Below are 7,699 nucleotides of genomic sequence, written 5' to 3'. Positions count from 1 at the left end.
GTCTAAGATGAGGCACAACATATTTACATTTATATAGATATTGATGCCATTTATTCAAATTCATGAGATCAAGTTGCATCGAACCTTTTTTTTCATAGCACTAAATATTTTTTTTTTGGTGAACGAAAGAGGCCTAAGGCCCAAAAGAACAAAAACATCTAGCCTTCATCAATCCCGTGAGTCGAAGTCAGCAAACTTCCTTTGTCTTTCTCGAACTGAACACGCAACCACTTTGGAACTTCTTCCCAGATTTTGCTTACATTGTCGGATTTCAAGCCCCATTTCGCCAAAGCATCAGCACAAATGTTCAGATCTCTCCCAATCTTGTAGATTCTCACAGTCTAGTCACGTTCCAAGAGCTCCAATATTCCTCTTTGGACCCCATCAACGAAACCAGCAGTTTCTTTGCCCTTCAATCGCTTAGCCAGAATTTCAGAGTCAGTTTCCATGATGATCTTACGAAAGCCTCTATTCCAAGCCAAGGTAAGCCCTTTCAAAATCCCCCAACTTTCTGCTTCTATCACGCCACAAAAGCCAAGTCTTTAGGCAAAACCACAGATCCACTCACCTTCCTCATTTCGCAGGACACCTCCACAACTCGCGAAGCTCGGATCACCACAACAAGCACCGTCTGAATTGATCTTAATCCACCCCAGATCCGGAGCAGACCACGACTTTTGAACAGTCAAAGTCTTGATATTCGACTTTACAACTAGACCTTTAGCATTCATAAATTCGTCTGCAAGAAACCAAATTCTATGAACGAGAGCCCCGCCTATTTTTTGTGAAGTCTGGACACAAACTCATTCCTCTGCTTCCACAAAATCCAGGTGGTGACACCGAAGATAATACACCAAGGTATGTCTCTAACCTTCCTTCTATCACTAAGGTTAGAAATTAGCCATTGTATGAGGGGATTAGAGAAAAAATTGGACTGGATATGACTATCATTAGAGATTTCTAGCCAAACTGCACTAGCCCTCCTGCAATCCCTGATAGCATGTAAAGTAGTTTCAAAACTTCCACAATCCTCACACGCTCCTTCCGCTCCCCATCTCTTGAATCTCAAAGCATTTGTAGGCAGACTATCATGAGCCACAAGCCATAGGAAACATCGAATCCTTTTTGGCCCATTCCACTTCCAAATTAGTTCCCACAATTTATTCCGAATTCCACAATTGTCACTTCTTAGTTTATTATACCCTTCCTTCACCGTGTATGAACCCTTGCTGCCTTTCCACAGAACCACATCAGAGCCTACGCCATATGGAGGATGAAAAGCACGTAGTTTTTCTAGAGCCTCTTTATTTAGAAGAGCCTGAAGCCTTCTCCAGTCCCAACTCCCGTCAAAATCTACCATATCGGCAACCAAGCTTTCCAAACACCCATCATCAACCTCTTTCACACAAGAGTTGATAAGTAAAGTATCCTTATCCACCCAGGGTTCAAGCCAAAAAGAGGTATCTTTACCATCAACAATCCCCTTCCAAGAGTGAGCATTTAACACCTCCCAAACCACACCAATATCTCTCTATAGAGGAGAGGCAACCTTTGGAATATGAAGGATTGAAGAGAGCTCATTACCAGAATTATACTTCCATTTCAAAACTTCTGCCCAAAAACCACAAGACTTATTCCTCAGCTTCCATGCCATCTTTAGTAAACAAGCCTGGTTCATTTCAGTTAGGCTTAACACCCCTAGTCCTCCGTTCCTCCTTGGTTTCTTAATAGTATCCCACCCAACTAGGTGCACCTTACGAGTTTCCTCCTTATGGCCCCATATAAAATTCCGTTGCACCCGCTCCACCTCCTCTAGAAGACCTTTAGGTAACAAGGTCACCATCATTGGGTAAATAGGAATCGCTCCCATGACAGACTTTGCTAGGGTAATTCTGCCAGCCATACTTAAGCAATTAACCTTCCAATTAGCTAATCTTCTCTTGACCTTGTCTAATACATAGCCATAGTTCTTCAATTTCCCCCCTGTATTACTGAGTGGAATACCGAAGTAATTTCCTAATTCATTTGTTTCGACAAAACCAGAGAGATCAACCAGTTTCCTCCTAGTCTCAGGTGAGACATTCTTGGAGAAAAGGAGTGCTGACTTACCAGCATTAACCTTCTGTCCAGAAATATCACAGAAATGCTCCAGACACTTCATAGTTAACCTCATTTGTTCTTCTGAAGCTTCCCCAAACAACATTAGGTCATCAGCAAACATTAGATGAGAAATCTCAGGGACATTTCTTCCCACCTTAAAGGCTCACCATCGCTAAGGGTGGAAACAGGCCAGGCCAGGCCAGGCCTTGCTCTTAATAGGCCAGGCCTGTTTTGGAGCCTATTGGCCTGAGCCTGGCCTGTGGCCTGTTACAGGCTTATTTTTCAGCCTGAGCCTGGCTTGTGTAAAGGCCTGGCCTGGCCTGAAGCCTGTTAAAATGCCTGTATTTTTCAAAAATTCAAATTATAATAATTATTTTTTTAAAAAAGCTAAGATTAAAAAAACGTACATAATAATTAAATTTTTAGTCTTGTCTTTTATTTAAATTTTAGTATCACAAGTACTATTTTAAATCTTAATTATAATTTATAAGAATGTTATTGAAAACTAATTGTAATTATATGTTAAAATTTGGAATAAGACTACATTTAAGTACACAAAAAAAATTAAAATTAAGACAAATAAATAAAGAGGAAAATAATAATAATTTTATAATGAATAAAGAGGATATCATACTTAAATTAACATAATACGTAAGTTAGTTAATTTATCATTCTTGAAACAAAATTTTTCTTTCCTATTTTTTTAAATATTTTTAAGATTTAAAAATCACATTATTTATTAATATTATTATTTTAAATTATATTTTTATCTTCACTTGTCATCTAAACTTCAAAATCTAAGAAAAGATTAAACTATTAACTATATATTAAAATTAAAAAATAAATTAAAAGAACACATTAACAATAATAGCATTAATTAATTTTTTATATATTATAATTATAAATTCTTAACAGGCTCAGGCCGGCCTAACAGGCTTAACATGCTTTTTAAAAAGCCTAAGCCTGGCCTGTTTAACTAAACAGGCCTGAGCCTGTCATTTTTGGGAAATAGGCCAGGCTAGGCCAGGCCAAATGCAGGCCAGGCCATAGGCCCCTGACAGGCCGCCTGGCCTGTTTCCACCCCTAGCCATCGCCTTCCTTCCTTGGCCCCTTGAATAATATGGGACAATTTTTCCATAGCAAGAACAAAAATATAGGGGGACAAGGGGTCTCCTTGTCGAATTCCTCTAGAGGGGTTAAAACCTTCAGTCTTCTCACCATTCCAAATCACTTGCATAGAGACAGAGGTAATACACCTCATTAACAACTTCTTGAACCCCTCAGCTAAGCCCAACTCACCCAAGACTTCCTCAATAAAACTCCACCTTAGCCTATCATAGGCTTTTTCCAAATCAATTTTAATAGCAAAATAGCCAACCTTTCCCTTCAAGAGTTTCATAGAATGAATAATCTCTTGGGCAACAACAATATTGTCTTGAATCTGTTTACCTGGCACAAAACTGGCTTGGTTAGGGGATACAACCCTATTAAGAATCTGTTTCATCCTTTTAACAATAATTTTAGAAACACATTTGTAAACAACATTGCATAGGCCAATAGGTCTCATTTGCTTTAAGGAATCAGGCCTTTCCACCTTAGGAATTAACACTAGCAAAGTCTTATTCACTTCTTGCAATTATTCCTCATTTCACCAAAGTTTCTTCACAAACTCACTCACATCAGGGCCTATAAATTCCCATTCTCTTTGGAAGAAAATAGCAGGGAAACCATCTTCACCGAGGGCTTTAAAGGCTCCAATTGAAAACATGGCATCCCTCACTTCCTCATCCACAATATCTCTATCCATCCATTCTATCTCTTCTGATGGTAAAGTGGGAAAGGTGATCATCAGGTTCTCAGTCACCCCTAAATCTTGCTGGTCAGAATTCTTTTCTTCAGTAAATAGCTTTATAAAGAAATCCTTAGCCATTTCCTTTAGTTCTTCTTGATCCTCTACCCAAATTTCTCCATCCCTTTTTAGCATAGCTACCTTATTTCTCCTTCTCCGAGCAAGAGTTCGAACATGATAGAACTTAGTGTTTCTATCTCCATCGTTAATCCACTCTCCTCTAGATTTTTGGTACCACAGTATCTCTTCTTGACTCAGCACATCTTCAAGTTCTTTCTGCAAATTATCCTCCAGTTTGATTAAGGAAGGGCTGGGTCTATTGCAATTACTGATTTTCTTTTGGATTCCATCTAGTCTCGCAACCAAAAGCTTCTTCCTTTTATGAATACTTCTGAACACTTCACGGTTCCAAGAAATAAGACTATCACGCAATTTATTGAGTCTTCCATTAAATTTTCCTTCCCTATTCCAGTTCTTCTGCAACATTTCCTCAAAGTTATTGTGAAGCAACCATGCTGCTTCAAATCTGAAAGGGCGTTCGCCACTAGGCTTATTTCTCTCTCCCAAACAAAGCAACAGAGGATTATGGTCAGAACACCCTATTCTGGTCAAAACTTTTATCATCGCATTTGGAAAGGAGCATCTCCAATTTACATTACACATACCCCTATCCAGCCTCTCAAAAATTCTCTCATAACCCTGCAGAATCGGCCCCTTCCAGGTGAATCTATTTCCCCAAGTACCGACATCCATCAAGCTACACCCATTAATTCTTTCATTGAACAGCTCACATCTCCTTAACAGAATAGGCGCTCCTCCCCTCTTTTCCCCTTGGTCTCTAATATCGTTAAAGTCTCCCAAGAGAAACCAAGGGCTGGTAGAAACTAAAGTAAACTGAAACATTTCTTCCCAGAACAAGCATTTATCTCTTTCCCTTGGTCCAACATAGGCAATAGTAACCACCCACTCCAAATTACTCGGCCCCTTTACTGCCAAATGTACATATTGCGCATTTTCTTTTAGCACTGAAAACTTTAGCTCATCATCTCTCCAAGCCACCCAAATACCACCAGAAAATCCTGAACCTGGCACAGCCACAAAGTTGGTTAACCTTATTTTACGGAACACTTCCTCTGCCCTGGTATGACTAACTCTAGTCTCCAAAAGACCCACCAAAACCGGTCGCCTTTCCTGCACCAGCAACTTTAAACTTCTCTCAAACCTCTTGCTACCAGCACCTCTACAGTTCCACGCCAAAAACTGATGATCATAGTTCATGGGTAAAATAGAAATAAGAGGGGGCCAAATCAGCAATTAATCTATGCTCATCACAGCACTATTCCACTGCCTCTCTGCATCCTCCATCCCACTACCTTTGACCTCATTCTCTTCCACCCCTCTAGAATCAGGGGGTCTTCCTTCATTTCCATCTTTGAATCATAGGATTTCTTTTGCAATTTCTGGGGTTTCTTGGACAACATTAACATCCAATTCCTTCAAACAGCCTCTATTAGAGTCCACAATCATAGTACCATTGTTGCGCACTACAATAGTGTCCTCATTAACAGTCCTCTGTCTCCCCTTCATGCTACCTTGCTTGTTAGACTTGGAGCTACACTTCACGACTTCCCTGTTCTCATACACCACAGGTAAGCTCATTTGTGATTCATTATTATTTGCTTTGGAGTTTTCCATAGATTTCCTCTTATACCATATCTTCTCCTGTACAACCTCTGTTGGCCTTGTGTCTTCCACCATCAGTTCATTCCCATGAATTTCTACTTCAGTCACATTGGCTAGGTTCCTGAACCTTGAGCCTGAACCATTCTGACCCCCTCGTGATACTTCTTCCTTTCTGTTGCCTTGGTTAAACCTGCGCAGACTCCTATTCTTCTGTACCTTAGACCATTCACCAAAAACATATTCCTCCCTTTCACTTGGGACTTCAGGATTAGCTTGACCCTCTTCTCTAAAACCATGCTTCTTCTCACTACATTCCTTCTCAGTGTGTCCATACATACCACAACAAAAGCATAAGAGGTGAAGCCCTTCATAAACTATGGGTCTTTCCTTCTTATCAATGATATACAGGGGAAGGAGAGGCTTCCTCAGGTCCACCTGCACACCCACTCTTGCATATCCCCCTCTAGTTTGCATAGATGTCGACATGTCCACCTTAACTGTACTTCCAATCTCATTCCCCATAGCTTCTAGGATACCCTCATCATAATACTCCACGGGCAAGTCCGGAAACCTAACCCAAATCAACACTTCTTCAATTGCCTCCACTTTAGGGTCAAAATTTGGTTTCCATTCCCTCACAGTGAGATACGAGTCAGAAATCATCCATGGTCCCCTCATAAGAGCCAGTTCATAATCCTCAATAGACGTAAAATTGACAATAAAAAAATCATTTGAGAGATCAACTACCGAAACCACCCCTGATCTAGCCCACAGTTTTTGAATTCTTTGCTCCATCCTTACTAATCCCAATTTCCTGCCTAAGAGCTTAACAATTAAGCTCAACTTAAAAGGTTTTCTGATTTTCTGCAGGGCTTCATTCGAAAAGACGAATTCCGGAACAGCGAACCTACCTTTTTGGTGCTTCAAAACAGTAATGTGTGACTTCATTGAGCCAAACGGGACTCCATCGTCTTCCATATTCAGTCTTCTATTCTCTACCTCCGTGTTCGCACCAGTGCCTTTAAGCATTTCAGAGAAAGATCTCTGTCTTCCTTCATCATCCCCTTCGCTTCCAGCATTAGATTTAATCTTCTTCTTAGAACGTTGCAGTAAATCAGCTTCCTCCGTCGAGTGCCGCCCAGGAGCTTTGATCATTGGAAAATCCGCCAGTGAGAGAGCCAGAAGGCTCGCCATTACGTCAATAGAGAAGATGCAAGAATATATACTATTGTCACTGAAGAGCTGGAATTATCTATTTGAATTCATCGGGAGAATTTTCTTAGTACGTAGAAGCATAGCACTAAATATTTTAAACTAATTTTAGGTAATTTAGTGCCGTAAATGTGTTTTTCTAACATCACCTATTATTTTAAAGTAACTTTTTGTGCAATTTTATCCTCAAAGTATTTTTCTCAACAACGACAAACATCTTTAGGATACTGTATGTTACTAGAAAAAATATTTTAGACGTTAGATGCATCTGAAATTATTTTAGGATATCAAATGTTACTAAAAGAACTTTTTAAAGTGCTGGTTGCATCAACAATTAGCATATAATATTAAGTATTACTGGAAAAATACTTCACAATGTGATATCACGTAATCCAAATTTATAATTTGTATTATGAGGAAAAAAAATTATAGCTTGTGTTAACCAATTCTTAATGGGGTTAAAATGCATCTACCACTTCGAAGTATTTTCTCATATGCATCGAGCATCTTGAAATATTTTGTGATGTATCAAACATCTCAAAGTATTTTTTAGGTACGTCCAGCACCTTGAAGTTTGAAAAAATATTTTTCGACGCTAGATGCATCTAAAAAAAAAATTTTAAAGTGCTGGATATACCAAAAAATACTTCACGACATTGGATCCACCTAAGAAAATTCAGAGTGCTAAATATATCACAAAATATTTTAAAATACTAAATGTACCTAAAAAAATATTTCAAAATACCGAATGCATTTTAACCCATTCTTGATTAAATATAAAGACAAGCAAATAAGGAGTACTCTTTTAGGGTACGTACGGGGCGTCACCCCCATGATAACAGCCCGGTCTGCAGC

The 7,699-nt window shown here is 39.2% G+C and overlaps 1 long non-coding RNA gene across 1 annotated transcript; it reads left to right on the top strand.

Moving 5' to 3' along the window:
- Positions 1 to 403: 403 nt before the first annotated feature.
- On the top strand, positions 404 to 737 carry LOC114763106 (uncharacterized). The gene is made up of 2 exons (XR_003742315.1): positions 404 to 483; positions 585 to 737. It is a non-coding gene; the product is annotated as an uncharacterized LOC114763106 (long non-coding RNA).
- Positions 738 to 7,699: the final 6,962 nt, after the last annotated feature.

This window comes from Neltuma alba, unplaced genomic scaffold (assembly GCF_004799145.2).
Source record: "Neltuma alba isolate B1F8T4 unplaced genomic scaffold, ASM479914v2 tig00011255_pilon, whole genome shotgun sequence".
Lineage (NCBI taxonomy): Eukaryota > Viridiplantae > Streptophyta > Magnoliopsida > Fabales > Fabaceae > Neltuma > Neltuma alba.
The sequence above is the reverse complement of the archived record's forward strand: the minus strand, read 5'-3'. Positions and strand labels throughout refer to the sequence as shown.